The sequence below is a fragment of the Plectrocnemia conspersa genome, unplaced genomic scaffold (genome assembly GCF_051122295.1).
Source record: "Plectrocnemia conspersa isolate PC_06_02 unplaced genomic scaffold, ASM5112229v1 ptg000006l, whole genome shotgun sequence".
NCBI lineage: Eukaryota > Metazoa > Arthropoda > Insecta > Trichoptera > Polycentropodidae > Plectrocnemia > Plectrocnemia conspersa.
Genome location: NW_028277170.1, coordinates 16,704,248 through 16,727,088, shown reverse-complemented (window position 1 = coordinate 16,727,088; position 22,841 = coordinate 16,704,248). Strand labels below are relative to the sequence as shown.

At 29.6% G+C, this 22,841-nt stretch overlaps 1 protein-coding gene across 1 annotated transcript in view; it reads left to right on the top strand.

Annotated features, from left to right (window-relative positions):
• Window positions 1-22,841, top strand: part of LOC148234364 (uncharacterized) — a 175,145-nt gene that overhangs the window by 21,871 nt on the left and 130,433 nt on the right. The gene's annotated exons all lie outside the window — the stretch shown is intronic.

Genomic DNA, 22,841 nt, shown 5'->3' with positions numbered 1-22,841 from the left:
ATACCCCTGCCTGGCGGAATTCTCTTACAGTTTAGGTGGAGGTGTTTTAAGCAGAAATACTTCAGTCGATGACTTGGGAGTGACGTTCGAGCAGGAATGGAGATTTTATATGCACATCGTCAAAGTGCGCGAAAAGGTGTCTAGGACGCTCGGTTTCATTATTTTTTTTATTATTTATTTAGATTAAATTAAGACAATCGTAACCTAACAGGTTACCCCAATGCGTCACGATGGTAGAAAGCAATAATTATAAAATAAAGTTTTTTAATTAAAATAATTAGTAATTTAAATATTTTATGTGGGAACAATAGTTGCCAGGGTATTCGAATGCCTTTTCATGCGAGTGGAATTCGGATTAATTTTTCGGGTAATTAATTAAGATAATGATAATACCGGTACTGACTGCTTTTATTTCAGTAATACCGTTATTGAAATTCCAGCATTATTGCAATCCTTAATAAATTATTGGTGATACGTAGCGTCCTCGACTATGTACTTCTTGTTGTTCAAGAGAATTTAAAAAAAGTCTGAGATATCTCCACAAGAGGTGCAGTGAATTTGTATCCTTGTGCCTTTTTGCTAAAAGCGTTAGGATACAATTCATTGACCGTCGCGATTTAGCTGCTGATGGTCTCCGGCATCACTATCCTTTATGGAGACGGTTAAGTGGTGGTGTCTAAAATCCGGTAATGTACGGCGACATTAAACTGCGAGCTTTAGAGTGCCCTGGAGAATCGCGATCGCGTTCCTTATTCTTGCCCGTGCGGCCAGGACGCCGAAGCTTTAGAACGCCACATTTGCACGAGCCATCGAGCTTCACAATGAGCTTGTCAAACACAAGGATCTTTTCGGCGATAGCTATGAGGTGCTTGAAGAATTTTTGTGGGACGTTGCTAACGTTTGTAGTATGACCAACATGATCAGATTTGCAATAAAAAATAAAATTGAGCAGATTACCTTTATCTTTGTCATTGTTAAGTATTTATTTTAACGTTTCTTATAATAGTAAAAGTAAAATTTATAATTACATCGAAAAATCTAACAATTTTATTTTGTGTCACAATATAAGTCTCAAATAAACAATAATAAATATTATATGTTTTATATTCTACAAAATAACTGCATCTTTCAAATCAAAACAATATATTTGATTTAAAAGATGCAGTTATTTTGTGATAATTATAAGCAGCAGATTATTATAATAAAAGATAAGATTAACACGGACATTGCCTGATATAATTTACTAATAATCACATTTATTTTTTATCATTGGTATTATTATGTATTAACTATTAATGACTATTAATTTATGTTTTAATAACACAATCCACTATCTTACATTTTTATCTATTTATACATTACTTATTTAATTATATGGTATTTTATTTAAGCCCGTCAAAATGGGTTTCTTTTGCTTTCTACGCTAAGTTGTTAACTTGAAATGTTACGTTTTCCTCAATGTTCTTAATATTAGAAATCTATTTTTCATTTTTTCAAGTAAGTGAAAAGTTGGGGTTGCCTTTTATTTTAGTTTGCAAAATTAGGTTAAATAAGTAACATTAAATTAATTCAATAATACTCTTATATGATCATTTATTCGTCGTGTTCATAATACCGAAAAGAATAATAAACTCTTAGAATGTTTTTTAATAGTGTTTTATTAACGTGTGACACAGTTTTTTATAATACACGTAGGAGAATAAAAAAAATATATATAAAATTTATAATAAAAGTTTGAATCTCGTCCGGCCGGCAGATCCGCAAACACGCACGTACTGCCCGCCGGATTTGTCAGAGACGGATGTCCGACGGACAAATCCGACCGTGTTTGCTGTTAAAAACTTCGGACGGATCTGTTTGCCGTCTGTCCGTTGTTCGCGCTCAGTATTAAAGTTATTATCATTATTGAATATGTATGAAGAGATCAAGGTATGTATATGTATGTATATATTATTATTATTAATAAATGTCATTTAAATTTAGACTTTACTATATAAATTTATACACTGTATAAATTTAACTTTTCTTCGACAATATTGAAAATCGAGCTCATATTTCATCTCAGCTTTAATAAAATTGAAAGCAAATCAGCTAAAATTGACCTTTTTTGGTCATTCTTTAATAGTTAGTTTACTGTGGTTTACAGTATCGATGGAAATATGCATGTTTTTTTAGGCAGTCCTCGGCTCTCCACTCTTGTCAATTATCTAGGTAATTAAAATGTATCGTAATTGTGTTATCCGCATCCGATGGTTTTCGGTAATTTTTGTTAAAATTTGTCCCTTAAGTGATTTTATGACTTGTCCATTTCCGCTCGCCTTTATTATTTTGTGCCAAAGTTGCTGCCATCGGTAAATAAGATTTTGCTGATAATGTTTTATTACGTTATGACCCATCGGTCACTCAATATTATTACCACTGAAAATGTATTTTTTGACATTTTGTATCTACTTTTTAATATGCTTGTTTAGTTGAAATGCAGAATCGCCTAAAAACACGTAAATCTGATGTGCGATAAGAATTTGTCCGAGATCAGACAAACGGATGTCCGAGCTCAGACATTTTGCGTGTGTGGCGAAGCCCGGGTGTCCTTCGGACAAATCCGTACGTGTGTGCTTGGCGCATAATGAATAAACAAGCAAACATATTTAGCTTACACTTATATTTTATAATACTATGAGAATGAATTTAATTTTCATGTATAATATTATGAGAAGAATTTTAAATATTTTGAAGCAAATTATATAATGTACAAATTAAAAATAATACACTAATATATATATTTATTGTTAAGTATTTATATCATTTTTGGAAATTGATTGGCCATTAGATTCATATTGTAAGTTCATATATATAGTCGGAATCAGACTTTTTATGTGAGCTTGTACCTCTAATATTATATGCTAGCATATCCGCACATAACGGGTCTTTATTGCAAAATTGCTATATATTCGGATTTGCATTTTTTTTGCTTTTAGTAATATATTTAATTACAATTGTTTGTACATATCCTTTATAGAAAAGCATTAAAAGGGATGTGAATATAAAAGCTCAAATCATTTTATGTATTTTATACAATATCGAAAGAGACTTGATTGATTAAATGCATGTTTTTGTGTATCGAGATCCGTAGCAACGTATCGGTTGCTTTTTTAATCCTACAATAAAGCTCACAAAAAATAGCACTGGCTTTTATCATGGAAACAATCGCTGGAACAGCAATTACGTTTCTTAATAATAATATGCTTAATTACGGTTTTTATTTTATTCAATAAAAATAAGAAATATTATTTATATAAATGTTAACTTATTAAAAAATATAATATATTTGTAGTGAAAAAATAAAAATAATATCAAGAAAATGAAAATTTTAGTTCGAAAAATGACTAAAGTATAATCTACCTAAATTTTATTGATATTACCTAACTAGTCAATAACAAACAAATTTAAAACTTACAAATGCGCTTGCATCCCACACATACCCTACGCCATAGCTTAAATATCTAAAGAATAAATTTATATCTTGAACAATTGAATACTAAAAATATATTCGAAAAAATAATAACGAATCAAAAATAAAATTTAAAACGCAAAAAGTTAGAGGTCCGGTATTTACACACACTTATTAACTGCTAGTTTCATTATAAAATGGATAATAATGTGCTTCGTCGCATAAAAGTGGTAAGCAATTTGCGTGTCATATTTCACGAGGACTATACATTTCATCAGCATATAGAAAATATATGCAGTAAAGCCTTAAAGATGTTAGACGCATCAAAGCTCGAGGGCACTGTGACACTAACATAATCACCTAGTGCAGTAAACGTCAGAGCTTCCAATTTTTATCCAAAACACAAGCACACCAGTTAATGTGATATTACATAAATATGATTTTTTTATTTAATTTGTGCGAAATATTTATTTTTATATTTATATTATTTTTATATAGACGAGTCAAACGTATACCAGATAACATAGCTCAATGTATGTGTATAATTATATTCCAATTTTAAACGTCCTTGCCATCGTACGTTACAAGTACCTAATTAAGTATTTGAATTGCGTTCTTAAAATCATGAATAGTCTTTTAAAAGCATATTATTAAATTTATAATAGATTGAGAAAAACCTTTTGAAATTTCATGGCAATTAAAATATGTATTTTCACTATTACTTGAATATAGACTCACACATGCACACGTACGCAAAATACGCAGAGCTGGCATAAATCGATAAAACGTTTTATTATTATTATAATTATATGGGTATTACCCATACGAATACAATCAATAAAACAAGTCTGGATTATTTCATGTGCCTGAAAAATTTTAAATTAAATCGCTTTTTTTTAAATATATGTATATAGCGTCCATTTGTACACCGAAGTATAATAAATTCAAATTAAAGTTTTAAAAACTGAATGGTTAAAAAATATAAGTGATTGGCTTTGCGCTAGTGACATGAATTGGATGTCCATCATGGTGTAGGATTAAAAAGTACATCAAAATTAATTTATTCACACTATTTTTAGTATGCAGAGATTTATAATAAAAAACGGTTGAATTTCTTTAATTGGTCATTGAATACACCTCAAAACACTTTTTAGTGTAATATACATTTCGCCCTTAAATTCTCTACAAGAGCTTTTGTGGTTTATGTAGGTGAAATAGGTGTTTTAGAAAAAAAGAAATATTATAATTAGATAAAATCATGAAAGTGTACTAAAAAAAATAACAATTACAAATCCAGTAAAAAAAGATAATTAACATACTAATTAAAATAACGCAAAAATATTAAAACATATATATTACTATAGGTATTATATGTATTTATTATAATATGCATTCCTAGTCATCTTTGATACGTTCCATTCTATTCAATAGATTCGTCGTGTGTATGCTTTGGCAAAAATTTTATAAAGCTAAGGGCGAAAGAATTTATTCGTAAAAACAGTAAAGGCAAATACGTACCTTAAAATAATTAATATTTAAATTAGTTTTAACGTAGTAGAGTTAATTCCGCACAGTGTAAAATATATAAAGCAATACATAATACTATTAAATAGATGTTGATAATATAACATAAATATATTTGCAACAGCACGTTTAATAATAGAGTATTGTTTGTTGCGTCCGGAATTTAAAATGTTTGCGAAAAAGATTAGAGTTTATTATTTTCCAAATGGTGTACGTAGATATTAAAATAAAATATTATGTGAGATACAATGTTATATTGAGCTTAGCATTTTAATAAAAGTTTAATACATATTAATGATCGGTATTAGTATAAAAGATATGTGTGTTATGACACTATATATTTTTAAAGTAGACAGAAGCAAAAAAATCTGACTACTATAATAAAACATACCACAATTAAAAAGTAAAGATTTAAGTAAACATCTAGAAACTCTATGGTTTGGTTGTTATCTTTAAATTCACAAGCTCACCCTTTTCAAAAGCTTTGGTTTGTAAACGCACAGTATCAAAAATTACAATCTTTTCAATTCGCTTTTAATATATAAATTCTCAAAGTGCTCGCAGAGAAATATTTCTGTTCTAAAAAATATATTGCCTAGCCATATGAAATAAGAAAATAATATGCGATACTAAATAACTTGCATTCTGTGAGATGTTATTCAATAAAATACTTTATTAAAGAGTTTAAGAATAATTATTAAGGGTCATCCAAACGTTAGAATTAGTAACCGTGTTTTAAATATGAGCTATGGATCCGTCGTTTCGATGTGTATTTCGTTCATTTTAGAGTACCACTGGAATATAATCTAGATCCTTTGCTCTTTATGCTCTTTATGCTCTTTATCAACAACTAGTTGACCCGGAAATGCTTCGCTATTGCTAAATTTGAATATATATGTATATTAATTAAATAAATACAATTGAAGTTCGATATCAATTCATTTATTCAATTAAAATGACATTAATTAAATTGTGGAATAATTCATTTTTTCTGTTTTATTGCTGTTTTGTTTTTGAGAGTGATTTTTCTTCTTCTTCAGCTTTAGCGTCATCTGGATATTTTACAAAATAATTAAATGTAAGATATTAATTCCATATTAATTTTACTTTAATTAAATAAATTTAAATTAATGAATTATTAACATTCATGATCATTGAAATGCTCTGGGATATAGGATGTTTTTGGCGCATATATAATATAATACAAGCATATCGCTTGGTTTTCCTACACGGGAGCACGAAGCGTATAATTAACCATGAGAAAAACATCGATTCTTCAAATTCAATCGACATACTTGCAACGATTAACCTTGTGATTTATTTATCGTTATTGCAAAAACCAGTTAAATTGAAAATTGCAGTTGGTTGAATAGAACTGGCATATTTGTCGGAACTAGGGATCCCGAACGATTTTCAATACCCGATGAGTCCCGGGATTATAAAACATAATCCCGAATTTTTCGGATTGGTTGATTTATGAAGCACAATCGAATTATTATTGACAACATCGTTATATTTCGTGTACAAACTTGCGCGAGTTGCACGTGTCATCTGTGAATCTTTGAGGCTGTGAGTCTGAACGTGCTTTTTCAGCAGCAGGCTGCTTTGGAACCAAAATCAGATCAAGGCTAAATGATAAAACACTTGATGCTTTGATGTTACTTCGTGAGTTTTATTCAAAATAATGTTTTCAATTAATTGTGTCTATGAATGTACATACCTATGTACATACATTGTCAAAAGTTCATTTTTTTCTTCTCAAATGAATATATAAGACCTTCCCTTTTTTATTTTTATTATATTATTTTTTATTTTAAGTCCAAGACTAAAATTTTACGTACTTTATACATTGTACGTTATAAAAAACAGATGTAAAAATATATTGTATTATTCATTTTAAATTATTTTTATCGATAAAAAACACGAAAATTATCCCGGGACTGGTCCCGGGATCCCGGGATCGACTAATTGCAATACCGAAATCCCGGGATTAAGATTTTGGCCCGGGATTGGAATCCCTAGTCGGAACCATTGGTATGCGTTATAGCTAGGGATTCCAATCCCGGGCCAAAATTTTGATCCCGGGTTTTCGGTATTGCAATTAGTCGATCCCGGGATCCCGGGACCAGTCCCGGGATAATTTTCATGTTATTTTATCGATAAAAATAATTTAAAATTAATAATACAATATATTTTTACATCTGTTTTTTATAGCGTACAATGTATAAAGTACGTATAATTTTAGTCTTGGACTTAAAATAGAAAATACTATAATAAAAATAAAAAAGGGAAGGTCTTATATATTTATTTGAGAAGAAAAAAATGAAATTTTGACATTGTATGTACATACTATATACATTCATAGACACAATTAATTGAAAACATTATTTTGAATAAAACTCACGAAGTAACATCAAAGCATCAAGTGTTTTATCATTTAGCCTTGATCTGATTTTGGTTCCTAAGCAGCCTGCTGCTGAAAAAGCACGTTCAGACTCACAGCCTCAAAGATTCACAGATGACACGTGCAACTCGCGCAAGTTTGTACACGAAATATAACGATGTTGTCAATAATAATTCGATTGTGCTTGATAAATAACCAATCCGAAAAATTCGGGATTATGTTTTATAGTCCCGGGACTCATCGGGTATTGAAAATCGTCCGGGATCCCGGGATCCCGGGATTCGGGATCCCGGGATTGGAATCCCTAGTTATAGCAGCACATCTTCTCATTTGAATTTGCCAGTTAAAATTGTTGCTTCGATGACATTTTTTAACAATTTATTGACTGCCAACTTTGTACCATTGTAAAGAGGGGGTGGATCAACGATTCTAAAAACAATGATAAAAACACCAATCTTTATATTTATGAGGTGTGGTGGCAATCAAGCTATATCAAGTGAATTCAAGAATTTACATCCACGATTTTGCAGTTAATATTGCACGTTCACTTAATTATTAATGACTTTTGTAATGTGTGATACCTTGAAATACGCATTGAATCAATTTTTCATTTGAGTGTGTGATACTATAAAAATCAGTTGGTAATTTAATGCAGCCTGTTAATTCATCGATCGTAATTTTGCTATTTCAAATATTCAATAATTGTTTTGCAAAACGTTTTGCAAGGGCATCGTTTTGCAATTGAACGCAAATGATCCCCGTCAATGTAAATGTATTAACGTGTCTCTATAAATTTGATTGTTTTAAACATGCATTCAGTTCATCAGCTGGTGTTTAACGTGGTATAATACATGATATAATGTCATGAAAATTACCTACTAATAATATTAGCGCACCACCGAATGGCTGTTCGTTTCCACGTAAATCTAGCAATCCAATGCAATTTATTAATATTTTGTCGGTTTGGTTGCATTTTTATGGAACAACAAAACAGCCAAAAATCAATTATAAACAATTAATATTTAACAATTGATATCAAAAAATTACCAAATGGTTCTGTGTTTTGTTCAATTTATTACACCGTATTTATACATATTTTATACGGGTTTGACCCACATGTGTAGTTGTCATTATACTAGAAATTTGAGATACGTTTAAATAATAATTAGAACTGCGGCGAGCATCTAAAATTTAATTTATGGGTTGTATGTGACAAGATGCAAATATTTAATACTAAATTAAGGCATATTAACATCTTGATGAGATGTCAAAATTATAGACTGGACTGTCAAAATTAGTCAAAATTATATAGCGAACATCCAAAACATAATTTATGGGTAACAAAGAAAAATACGCGGCGGCGATGTGACATAACGCTATTATGTCATTATTATAGAATAGTGACGAGCATCTAAAACTTAATTTATGGGTTGCAAAAAATATACGACGGCAATGATGTGACATGCGTGTTGAGCCCGACAACACTATAAAAACAACAGCGTTACCTGTTAGATTTCATTCAAACTCTTTAAACACTTCCGGCACTAAGAACTAGCTGTGAAATTTTCAGCGAAATCGGTTCAGTAGTTTATGAGTTTAGATAGTACACACATACGAACATTGCCTTTTATTCATATATTGTAGATATATGTATGTACATGTCGAACTTATCAACTCGTGTTTTATAGAGTAATTGCACAAATTTCGATTCACATTACAAAAATATATGTGAAAGTCGTTGTGGAAGTAGTCCTTTCAGCATCGCTAAGTGTCACGCTTAGAGATTTCAATACCGTGATATCAGTAAATCATTTTTTTAGATCCGTATAACTTATTTGTTGAAAACGATATCTCCATGGCTCAGAACTACAAAAACGACGATGCCCATATAGCTTAAAAGCAGAATGGGATATAAAAATGATGCTCATTGTAGGGGAATAACATAAGAAGTTTTATTGAGGTAGGATATTAAAGTAAAATAATATTACCCATATTAGTCCCCAGAGAGCCCAAATATCGGTCCATCCTACGTGTGCGAAAAATTTCTATCAGCCGATATTCCATCGCAAATTTTTAAAATCTAATTTAACATGTTCGATGGGCACGGCGGTATTGTGTGTGTATTCCTTTCAATATGGAAGAAATACGTTTGCTTTATCTCGGGCAAGTTTTACAGTACCTAGCAGGTCCTAGTAATTCTGTTATGTAACGGAAACATGACTGCGGCTCACTGGTCCCTTTTTATGATATGAATGGCTGGTGAAGTGAAAATAAAAGCAGGTGTTGTATACATGAAATTCTTTCTACTATTTGTACGTTTACCCAAATATTCCACATAATATGCTTTACTAAACATAGGTGTTAAATATTAGCAATCAAAAGTCTAAAAAAATAAATTTAAATAAAAAACGAAATTGAAAAATTTGCTAGAAATGTATGTTTTTTTTTGATAAAAAAGCAATCTTATTTTTAGCTTCCACTTTTTATCCAAAAAACACGCACACTCAACTTATACAATCGTATTGTAGAACGTGACAACCAGCTACTATGAGATATATATTATTTTTTTATTTATTTTGTGTGAAATGGGCTGAAATATTACCATTTTTAGCCGGATCTGATCTAGACGAAAAATCTTGAAGTGAGCATTGCCGCTTCACGAACAAGCGAGACAACGAAGTATCTCAGGAAAATGCATTGATTGAAGTATCGTGAAAGTTAACCTTTAAAAAATGTTTCAGAATGAATTATATGAGGAATATAAAAAATTGGGTGAAAGAGCCATTAAAAGATTTCTGCAATTACAAACATTTTTTTTGTAAACATTCTAATCATAATGAACATAGAAATCGCATTCAATTATAGACACATTTTCGAATTGCATCATCTACAATTATGCCTGGGATTGAAGAACTAGTTATTAATACTTAAATAATGTCTCTAATGTGTAAAGAGGATATTGATTGATTCTGTACAAAAAAAAATTGATGATTTGTTTAATATTATTTTAAAGATTTTTATAAATATATAGTTTTATTTTTTAAATGTAATTAATCATATTTTTAAATATATTTTCTATGCATGTACATTTATATCTATTATATGTATATAATATGTATCACTATATAAAAAAACTATATTATTAATTTTTAAAATGTTTTTAATTACATTTTTTAAATAATATATCATATGTGCAACATTATTATCGACCTCTGCATGTATGCCGATACGCTACAGTTTCCCGATAGCAACCGCTATTGTAGCGCAGGTAGAAACAAAAACAGCACACAATCGTATTTTCGTGCGACGTATACGACTTTGTATGTGTAAAAGCTGTGGCGTACGCTGTACTAGACGATATAATTAAAATATGTAATAATCAAAATGTGTTGACGGGTGTTATTTTTTACTTTTTTAAGTAAACCAATATTAAAAAAATAATCATTTAACTAATATTGGTTTTTATTACAGTGCATAAAAATATTTTAAAATTTTTAAAACAAATATATTTTTTTATGTAATATAAGTTTTTATATATATATTATTTACATAAACATTTCTAACTCAAATTTATATATTGGGACTTTTAAAATGAGTAAAAATAAATAGGTATACGACAGATAAATCTTTCGAAAATAAATATATTGGAGATATTCTGAAGCAAATATAAAATCTGCAATAATTTAAATAAAATAGTATAAATAAATCAATCACATAAATAACACAATCATAAATCATATTTTTTTTTTTTTTAAATATGTCGCATTTTGAACAAACAGATTTTCGCACTACTTTCCCATAAGGTTCTATCGAATATTCTGACAAAATATAATAAGTAATATATTTTATTGAAATAAATTGGCAAGTGTTGCTTTGGCTCGTGGTATAAAAATTTAGGAGGCATCCAGAAACGGTCGACCAAAGACGATATTTTGTCAAATATGATGTTGTTCTAAATTTATTGTTCCAAAAGGAGAAACATTTGAACCCCAAATTTTTCCCCTGGTACCTCGACTCGCTCCCCTCTACATACAAACTTTTCGTGATACGAACCTAGATTTGAGACGCAAATCGTGCCGAAACTATTTATCCAAGCGATGTTTATTGTTACTAAGTTGCATTTATCTGAAATACTACCAAAAGTAGTGTGTGATTTTTGAGTCTATTTCGATATTTGTGTTATTAATAAGATTTAACGAGAAATTGGGTTTTAAGGTACAAACCACGGTCTGTTTGATTCAAATGTGAGGCGTTCGATTGTACTAAATTTATAATCGTATGATTTTGAAAATAATATGTTTTTTATTCACTCTCGTGCAATGTAATAACGAGAATTGAATATTAAAAATAATATCGAAGGATCAGCGATAATGCAAAGGGTACGATTCTTAAATTATCTTTATTGTGTTTTATTGAATTTTTCGTGTACATGTGTAATTATTTATTGTTTTTAATTTCTGTTTTCGTGTTTTCTTTTTTTATATATGCGTTGAGCTGTTTTGACGATGCTATTTTCTGTAAAAAAATTTGCCGAAACATGCAAGCGTTAAAAAATAAAAAAACGAATGCCTATATTAAATTGATCGAGTAGGAAATTTTTTTTTAAGCTTTTTACTAATAAACTGTAATTTTCTTTAAAGTTAATGTCTGATGAATATTTTTTTCCTGATTTAATTTAGATAGTTAACACTTACACATCGAGATAAAGAATTAAGAGCAAAATGCACAAAATACGATTTAAAACTAAAAACAAAAATTCTGATTTTAAATAAAAAGCAGTTTTCAAAGTCTTCTGTTAATTTTATTTTTAGAGAAACATCTAAATTAATCTCTCGTAACTCACTGTTTTTTAAATTCTGGTTAGATGTAAAATAATATTTTGAAAGGTTCATACATAATAATTAAAACTCGTTTTAGATAATTATACTTAATATATTTGAAAAAAATGGGTCATATTTTTAAACAAACGTTTTAATACAGAATTAAAAGACTATATATTTATATAATTTAAGAACGATTTACTAATCATTAATTGTAGTTAAAGTATTTCAATAATACGCATACGACTGGAACAATTATTTGCTTGAACATATTACAAGATCAATGCGTATATCAAAAAAATATTTTAACCCTTCGCAATATACATACGTTAATTTACGAATTAGCAAAAATTTAAAACACTTATACATAGAAAACTTTTGTTTTGAACAATTATACAATAATTACGGATAAACCTAGAGCACACACTGAATATATAGTATATATAAATATATAGACTTATAGAATATATATATTTATATAATTTAAGAACGATTTACTAATCATTAATTGCAATTACATTATTTAAACAATATGCATACGCTTGGAACAATTATTTGCTTTAACATATTACAATATCAATGCGTATATCAAAACAATATTTTAACCCTTCACAACATAGAATAGTAATATAATGTACATGCGTTTATTTACGAATTAGCAAAAATTTAAAACAAATATACATAGAAAACATTTACTTTGAACAATTATACAATAATAACGGATAATCTTAGAGCACACACTGTATATATATATATATATATATATATATATATATATATATATATATATATATATATATATATATATATAAAATAATCAGTTCACTGAATTAAAGGACAGAAAATATGTTGATTTTTAATTTTAACGAATTTTCGACGAAGAACCCATCCGTTAATGTAATAGCGAAGCTGTTGTATGCGGATATGTCATCATTCATAGTCAGAGGCGTCGCTTCCCATGCGAGCTGACGGAAATGTTTTTCGTCGTTGATTTCTACTCGATACTTATACTGCTTCGCGTCTTCGGGTTCGCCGATCATCCGTACGGCGACGAAAATTTGCACAAACTGACCTGTGTTCCTGCGTTTGTTAATTATAAATAAGAATTTACGGTCGAGGCACGACTGGAGCATCAGCCAATGGATCCGATTAAGAATGTTGGTAGCCACGAAAGAAACTTCATCCCCTTTGACCTCGATCGTATCGCGATGCATCTCCGAGATGTGCAGGAGAGTTTCTTGAAGACTGCCCTTCCAGTTGCACAGTGAAATCGAGCAAGGGCACTTATAGGAACGGAACTCGCAAACGTCTTCGTGGGTGCGTCTAGAGTTCGGCTTCAAAAACTCAGCATTACACCCTGCTTCACCATATTGGCATGGAAAATTGCCGATCACGCGACTCATGGTAATATTTCGTGTAGTTCCGAAGACAAAATCGGTAGCAGTCAAGCAGCTATGTGCGCCCTGTCGAAGAGACGACAGTAAACTGATGCTAAAAGAAAAAGTGTCACGTGCCTACATTTCTTGCACACGAAGTTCTAAGAATTACCCCTGTGCTGCGTCCAGAATCGCGTAAACATGGATTATACGAGAGGTTGGGCGAATTTTGCTGCATTTGGGTCAATTCACATCACAGGGCAGAATTAAGAATACTTAAAATAAATATTATTTATAAAATAGAATAAAATATTCAAAAAAAATGTAAATTGCTGCACAGTCAGAAGTAAATTAGTAAATTCTCAATTGCAGGTTTACTCAATGATGAGATAATTGTCTAGTAATCAGTGGCGCTACTTAATTATTAGCCCCCACAAAAAATCATCAGCTCCCCTTTGCAAGTCATTACAAAGTAAACTTATTTTACTGATTGTATTTATTGTTTTATAAGCCATAAATATCCATTCTGAAATATTTATATTTTTCGTGTATAGCAAAAATATTTTTTCATCTATTATTTTATCACTGTCTGGAGCGATTTTATTTTAATAAATTGACAGTTTTTAGCGTTAACCCTTTCGTACTCAAATTATTTTTTTCATTTTTTTTGCATTTTTTAGTCTTTATTATTTATTAAGAAATATAGAAAAAAAAATATTAAAAAAAGCGATCGGAACTTATAAATTTTTTTACTGGGATCTATACTTCCCACTGATATTTGGTAGAATATTTATTGTGCGTAAAAAAGAAAAACTTTTTTTTTTAAGAAATTAATTTATTTTAAGTAAAAGAACAATATTATTAACGTAAAAATAAAAATAAAATCATTTCTTATGAAAAATATCAAAACATGATGATATATGTACATAGTGGTACATCGCAACCTCTACACATGCATTTAGTATGTTTCGCCTTCTTTTTTACTCTACATAGTCTACACCTTCAGTAAGTTTCACTTTTTAGAGGCATATGTTTACCTACAGTTTCTAGGGTTATATTCTCTGGTACTCTGGCATTATTAGCCAAAAAGCTTGATGGTCTGCCACGGCTTTTCCGTAAACAAAACTTGCCGATCAACTGATTTGCTAGAGATATCCTAAAGGCTAATTTAAAATTCAGATCAAATCATCCCAAATGTATATATCACACAGTAAAAAAATACCTTTATAACTCAAATCGACCGTTAAAATCCTTATTGTCCTAAAATTTTTAAAGTTTTGTTACAAATTCAACTTATCCCACACACGACACTCAAAACAATACAACACGTGTTATTTTAAAATCAACTGCCACTTTTAAGTTCAATCGATGAAGTAGGTAAACGTTTTATCATAATACCCAATAATAATTCTAGATGGCAGTAGCGAATAAAATTGGGAAACGTGATTCCCACTGATCTTGAAAGTGCACATTGTGGTCAATCGGCGTCATTGAGCCTTAAATTAAGAAAACGGTAAAGGTCGGACTGTAACATTCATCGGTGAGTGATGTAGGTGCATTAGATCTTTAAAAAAAATATGATATCCAATTGAGATAAAATATCTATCAAATTCATTAGATATTTTTTTTTGTATGTAAATAATTTACTATTATTATATAGAGACTTTTTCTGTAGTATTTTTTTATTATTATTTTAATATATTTAAACATTTAAAATTTATAATAAATATCATCGTTATTATTTTATGATAGTATTTTATTTATTATTTTTCTCCGTTGAGCAATTACAGAATTTTTTTCTGGGTTAAGATAATACTATTAAGTTCTAGCTTCCATTTGTGACGAGTAGTATATTAAATTTTAAGTAAGTTGTTTTGATGCTCATCAAACTATGAAACGTTGCTTATATTACGACTATTAAAAAAATTAATAGCATGTAAGTAATATTAACAATTTTAATCGTAAGTAAATTAATTTAATTACTGTTTTAAATTTAATATCACCAGTTCGTTATCGTTTCAGCGACGTTCACCTAAAGCACACGAAGTACTAAGTATTCGACATATTTCCAGAAAAAGCATGGTGTGGGTATTTTTAAATATAATTTCGTGTCGCGTGACCGGAATTATTGGAATTACCTCGGCGGTCCTTTCTGCGTAAACACTGGATTAGGTTAGTCGGTGTACACCGCTAAAAATAAAAAAACAACACCGAGAGGATGACGAAAATGCAATATGGCAGCTGTTTTATTGCACTTAATTTCGGAACAGGTTTAACGTTGAGTGACAAATAATGTCTCTTTGTGTTACCATCTCGAGTCTAGATTCTAGACAATTGGAGTGCATGCCATTTCAAAGACCGTTTAGTTTATTAACATTTTGTGAACATTTTTGAAAATTGCTACAACATTTTTGATTATTATTATTTTCTTATACATCGTAATATGCACACATACTTTACAATAAGCAATCTAAATAAAAAGGGATGTGTCTTATATCTACAAAATTATCGTTGTACACTAGTACTTTGCGGTCGGTCGCAGAATATATTAGTCCCGAATATAAAAAAAAATTATATTATTTTTACAGATGGTTTTAATGTTTTTAATTAGCATTATAAAAACAATAAGGATATTCTAGTTAAGCTTTAATTAATTTCATAAATAATAAAAGGTACGTTTTGCGGCGAAGGCTTATAAAAATTGTTACACAAAAAAGGTGAGATTTGGATTATTTTATTTATAAATAGATTTGTTTATTTATTTTCTTAATTTATTAATATTAAAGCTAATTTTTATACTAAGGAAATTTTAACTGAACATACATATAATACATAATATAAACATAAAAAATATATATTATAATTTATTTCTTAATGCGCGAAGGTGTTTCTTTATTCTTTTTATTTTTGCGGATTGTCGTAGGAGTATTATTATACAAATTCACTCCTATGTACTCATTTTCATTTAAATTGTCTCTATTTCTAGTATTACATCTATGTACATATACCCTTGTAACATATTTATTATAACCTTACTAAAACATTTATCTTCAACATTCAACCTATTTTTATTTGAGACTACTCTCATTGTGCTATTTTTTAATTGTTGCAACATTATTTTATCTAATTTATAAACATGTCTTATATTGTTGCACAATAATTAAAATGGGGCAAAATAATACTATTATATATTTTTTTGTGTTTACACTTTTGCTCATTTAAACTCCACCTTCCAAAATGGAGAATATTTGTCAAGGCTAAAATTTATACGAAATTGCATGTTATATGAATTTATAACCAAAAAACAGCAGCTACGACCACTAAATCATTTGTTAAATTGGTAATTGTCAAAGATTGTTTGAAAAATTGAAGCATAAAATCATGATACCAAGAATAGTTCTGGATGTCATAGACCTGCAAAGATGAAATGTCCTGGCTGCAGAAATAAAAGCAAATTTTACTCAAACTATTCATCAGTTGGTTGAGAAACCATTGTAATTTTTGTAACATCAATTTATCTTATTTATTAAACATAACTTATATTGTTATAAAATAATTAAAATAGGATAAAATTATGCTATTGTATTTTTTTTGTGTTTATACCTAACATAAGTTTTCACCAAGTAAACAATTTATAATAAATTTTACAAATAAAAAATAACTCATTAGATATACATAATGACAATGACAAAATGTTTTAAATATATGATGATTCAGACCAAGCTTCCGATAAAATTAATAACTTTTATGACTGTTGATAAAAATCTTTGCTAACAGCTTATTTTTGTGTAAGATGCAAATCACGGATCTCCTAAAATCTTTCCACCTATCTCCCTAAGGGTTCGTGGACTTCGATTTAAGTTATTTTTGATCATTCGAAGTTATCGATACTTTAACAAATTTTGTGCGTTATTAAAAAGGAAAAAAATAACACTTGATACTATCGAAAAAGTATAAATATTGAAAAAACATATTTTAACCTGCCATGATTTCGACTTGTTGTTCTTGTTCTTGACCTAGTAAGATATTGATGCACTTGCGGTAGGGCAGTACTAATGACATTTACTACCCCACGTTTGTATCATTAAGCCACTTGTGTTCGTATTAATACTTTTGCTTGTGTTTTCTTAAGTGTATAGTTGCTAAAGTTTTTGAATTAAAACTCTTTTATCACGTTTAATTTTGTTAATATCACCGGACACATTTATGTTAGTCATTAGCTATTATGGTCTTCTTCTTCAGAGCAGTTTCCGTTAAATTATTTAACTGTATTTTTATGTGCTGCCTCTCGGTGTGCGATGCGTCTATTTGATTATTCTATGTAAACTTTATTGCAATCTGGACGCGAGATTTGATACCTCCTCAGGATTTATATTTGATGTATTCTTTTCCACTGGGAAGCATCGAACCAAATTTTGTTTTTTGATGGGAAAATTCGCATACACTCATCCTTCGATTCGCGTGGTACCCGTTTTATTCGTTCAAGAAAAAACGAAACTATTTTAAATAGCCATGCATAATATGAATATTAGTGTTATATAAATGAATTTTGAATAGACATTTGAGAAGGTTTGTCATGGGTTATTAAGTAAACAAATTGTCGAACTTTGGTTTTTTAACTCGTTTATTATTGAGTTTTATGTGCTATTCGTAGGTATTTGTAACCTATGGCGATCGATTTTCTTTCCAGATGCATTCGAACTGTTGCGGACTCTATTATTAAAAAACCGGTCCCAGCTGCAGTGACATCTATTGATTATAAATTGTATAACACATAATAATTTATAATTAATAATATAGATGTCACCGATTCCCAGACTCTAAGTCTGGTGGTTGATATTTACTTGTAGGTATTCATTATGACCGATTGATTTACTCAGTTGGTACAGATTTTCCCGTTGTAAGATTAAATAGAAAAAATAAAGATCTCGGAACCAATTTTGAGGTTCTCTCTTAATGCATTTTACTTTGACAATCCGTCAGTTATTCGGTCCTCTATGATACTTCAGTTCGCAGCGTTCTTAGAGCGGGATCTATAACTTGGAAATAATATAAAGTTCCGAGCACCGCTTGCATGACTCACCATGTTTATTGATTAGCAAAATCAAAGCATTCGAATACTCCGGCAACTACTGTTTCGATATATTAAATATTTTAATTAAAACACTTATATTAATTATAAAAAAAATACTTCCGAAAATATGGGCGCCAAATCTTTCTTCTATTGGAACAATTAATCTAGGAAAACATCCTTTGACATAATATAGTACCACTCGCCAATTTATCTTATCTTCCTATACATAATTGTTCTAAGCCGCTTCAGCTTCCGCTTCCGGACGCGCCGGCTTTAAAAAATTAAACGCTGTACGTTCAATTTGTTAATCGTATCGCTTTGTATGAACGGTGTATGCATGTAAACAAAGGAAATATATTTAATTATAATTAATAATAATACAATGAAGTTCGCTTTATTGTTTTTTGAACCCCCGAAAAGGAATTCTTTTGTTTTTGTTTGGAAGCTCAGACTGTCGAACAATGAAAAATAACCATTAAATATAAAACAAGGTGGCCCTCAGCAACGTGACAATAAATATCATTAATTTCGCAATTTGACAATAATTTTCATTCATTTTTCATGTGCGTCGTTTGATTTGACTGAATATAAATATTCAGATTGTAAAGCAACTGAGTATGTTTTAACTCTTAAAATGAAATATATACATAGTGCGTGTAAGGATCAGAAATATTCACTGATTAAACTATATAAACAATTATAAAAAAACCTTTGTGATGAAATGTTCAAATTTGAAGTTCCGTCGAAGGACTCCGAGACCGAAAAGTAAGTTTTTTGATTTACAATATATCAAAATTATCATTGCTTCTGATTTAATGCACATATTCGTTAGATTTGATTGAATGTAATTACTCGAATTGCAAATAAACCAGGTACGTTTTAAATGTGAACATGTAATATATACATATATAGTATGTATGAGAATTGAAAGTTAATGTCGATCGAACCATACATGTAAATGTTAATAAAACGTATTTTTTATCTATTGATATTTGAGGATACCATCTTCCACGATGGTCGTGTGACAATGATTGTGATGCAGTCGGTTATTTAGCTGAAGAAGTTTGGTTCCATTTTTGCATAGTCATCTTATTGCTCACTCATTGCTTCTAAAAAATAATTAAAAAAGCATAAAAACTATGTACAATAATTAAAATCTAATCACAATATTTACATAATAATTTGGCGAGGATAAATATATTTGAATTTTTAAATTCATTTTATAATTGTCCTAAAACGTTTTTTGTGCCATATAGTGCTAATGTTTAGGGTAGTAAGTGTATTGTTGTATACACCAAGGTATTCAAAAAAAAGTTAAAACCATTATTACACCAAAAAAATTGATCTCGATCGTTCCGTCCCGAGCCACTACACGCAATATATCAGCCAACGGCCAGTTTATAAATGTGTACTTTCTTGGATGTTATCTAATCGACGAGAATTTACAATGATTATAAATATGTGATTGTATACTTGGAATAATCGATAGCCAAAATATCTAAGAGTGGGTTATTTTTAGTTCAGATGTGGCAAAATATGTATCTACGTTATGGTTTTTTTTATCAATTTTTGTTCTGTGCAATCATTTTTGTTACAGAACAGCCAAATTCAATTACATCAAACTTATGTAGTATGTTCTTTATAAAAAGATAATACTTGCTGATAGTGACTTCAACTTGAGATTATTCACTTTTTATTTATATGTATATACAAATTCTACGCTGTCGCCATATAGTAGGTCATCAAATTTTTCTATCATTGCATCTAAAAATAATTAATAACAATAAGACTTTTATCTAGAGTTAGCACATTAATACTACATTATAACATTGAACACATTAATACTACTAATATAATCCATAAATTAAATTTAGACGACAACCGAAGAAAAAAATATAGCGGAAGTTACCGTCGAGGATTGATTGATTATATAGATTGGCATCTTTTCTTTAACTGATTTGTTGCGTTGTCTGAATACATTACATTTTAATTGTATGTCATGAGTAAATGTTGTTAGATCTTTTATTGCTTCTGAAAATTAATCTTGAGTAATACTATATAGTAGGTAAAATGTAACTTTTTGTTTAAACGAATATCAGATTTTTCATTTTTACTATTATGTTAATCATATCATTGTAATACGTTTAATTAACTTTGTTATGTATATCTTTAATTGGCAAATTACTGCTGTTTGATTTCTAATATTTGATCCTAGAAAGGCAAAAGTAATTTTGTTAGAATAACCGTGATATATTATTAATATAAACAAACACTTACTAGCACACTCATACTTGTTTATTTTGTCTATAATTCCAATGCTACATCATTTCGTATCATTTTCAATTAGCACTGTGTAAGAAAAATGCAGTATGATTATAACATATTTCATTGCATACTTAATTATACCTAACTGTACGTGGCGTGCGTTTGACAGATTGAAGAGTTGTCATATGAAAGCAAAATTTACAGTTAGGGGAATCCTGGGTTTGACGCGTTTGAGAACGAACTACAAAATTGATTTTATCCATCTAAATTGTAAAACGCTTATCAAAATATGTAGAAAAATCGCTCATGTCATATAAATATATCAAACATGTTAAATTCAATTAAAAAAATTTGCGCCGAATTATAGACCTGTGGGACTTTTTACATATTTTTCGGACTAAAAAGAATAAAATTATTTTACTTTGATACTCAACATTGATAAAACTACTTTTTGGGTTTTTCTCTACAATGAGCATCATTTTATCATCCGCTTTTGCTTTCAAGCTATATGTGCATCGTCATTTTCGTAGTTCTAAGCTATGAAGGTAATACTTGTAATTATCAACGTATAATTCTTTAATTCATAGTCTTTTGGTATACTTATCTTGTATATGGGGTCAATCGCAAAATATAATATAATTCAATCGTAGGTGTTACAAATCTGGGCTTAAATAAAGTATTTAAATAATTAATTGCTACACACATAGGTGACTTATATGAGAATAAAAAAAAAACCCTTTCATAAAATGAATTCGTTAAATAAAAAATAGCATGACGTTAGTTCAGTGTTCTTGAATATGGCTTTATATTCTAGAATGCCATTGAAGCGAAGTACTACTTCTTGCTTAAGATGATTCATAAGATATTTATACGGATTGTATCCGTATTTTTATTCTAATGTATGTTTTCTAGAAGCGTTGGGGTATAATTATTTGTAATTTTGAGGTATTTTAGTCGAGCTATGAATCTCCTCGCAAAAGCTCGTAACTGTATTGACGTTGTGAATAGAGGCGATCTTCGTTTGTCGCTGACAACATTGCAATCAGATAATTAACAATTACATGGCAAGCTGAGCAAGAGGAGCGTTCGTTAGCGCTGACGTCCTGACCACAACGGTCAAGAATAAGGGTCACGACCGCGACTCTCTAGAGCAGCGGTTCTTAAACGACTGTTGGTGGACCCACTTTTGAACAAAACCCTAATTATTTAACGTAAAATAATAAAAAAGCCTCAAATTATCATACAATAAAATCATACAAAACATTTCTTGTTCAAATATTTGGCAAAATAATTTTTATTAAAATATATTTTCTCAAAATATTTTTTACTGTTTTTTTTATTTCGATTTTGTGACGTCTCCTTTTTGCGTCTCTGATAATGTGCAAAGTGTCACATATTTTATAATACTAGCGAATCTCAAATAAGGATGTTTGCAAACCAATTGCATTGACTCTTGAACACACCCACGATATGTGTTTATGCCTTAACAGAGAAACGGTCCTGATACCCGTTTCCGACGATCAGTAACCAAAGGGTAAAAAAACAAAAGTATTATGCGTAGGTTAGAAATATTTCAAACAAATAGTAGTTTTTTCGGCAGTACTTACGGGTGATGAACATGTTAAGATGGATGTGCTATTAGGTGGTCTTTGTAATATTTACAATTATTTAACAATTATTTAATATTAACAATTACAAATGTTTGGTCATAAGATCTCTCTTACATTGTTGTGTAATATTATACTATGTATACCTTTGAGAATGATTCTTTGGTCTAATTACCAAATAATGCAACCGACTCACTTCTTGTTTCTCAGATAGAAATATTATTAATTTTTATTTTAGAAATATTATATATTTTTATTAAAGTATACTGGGATATAATTCCCTCGCGTCGCGACGATAAGTGTATTTTTGAAAGCGTTAA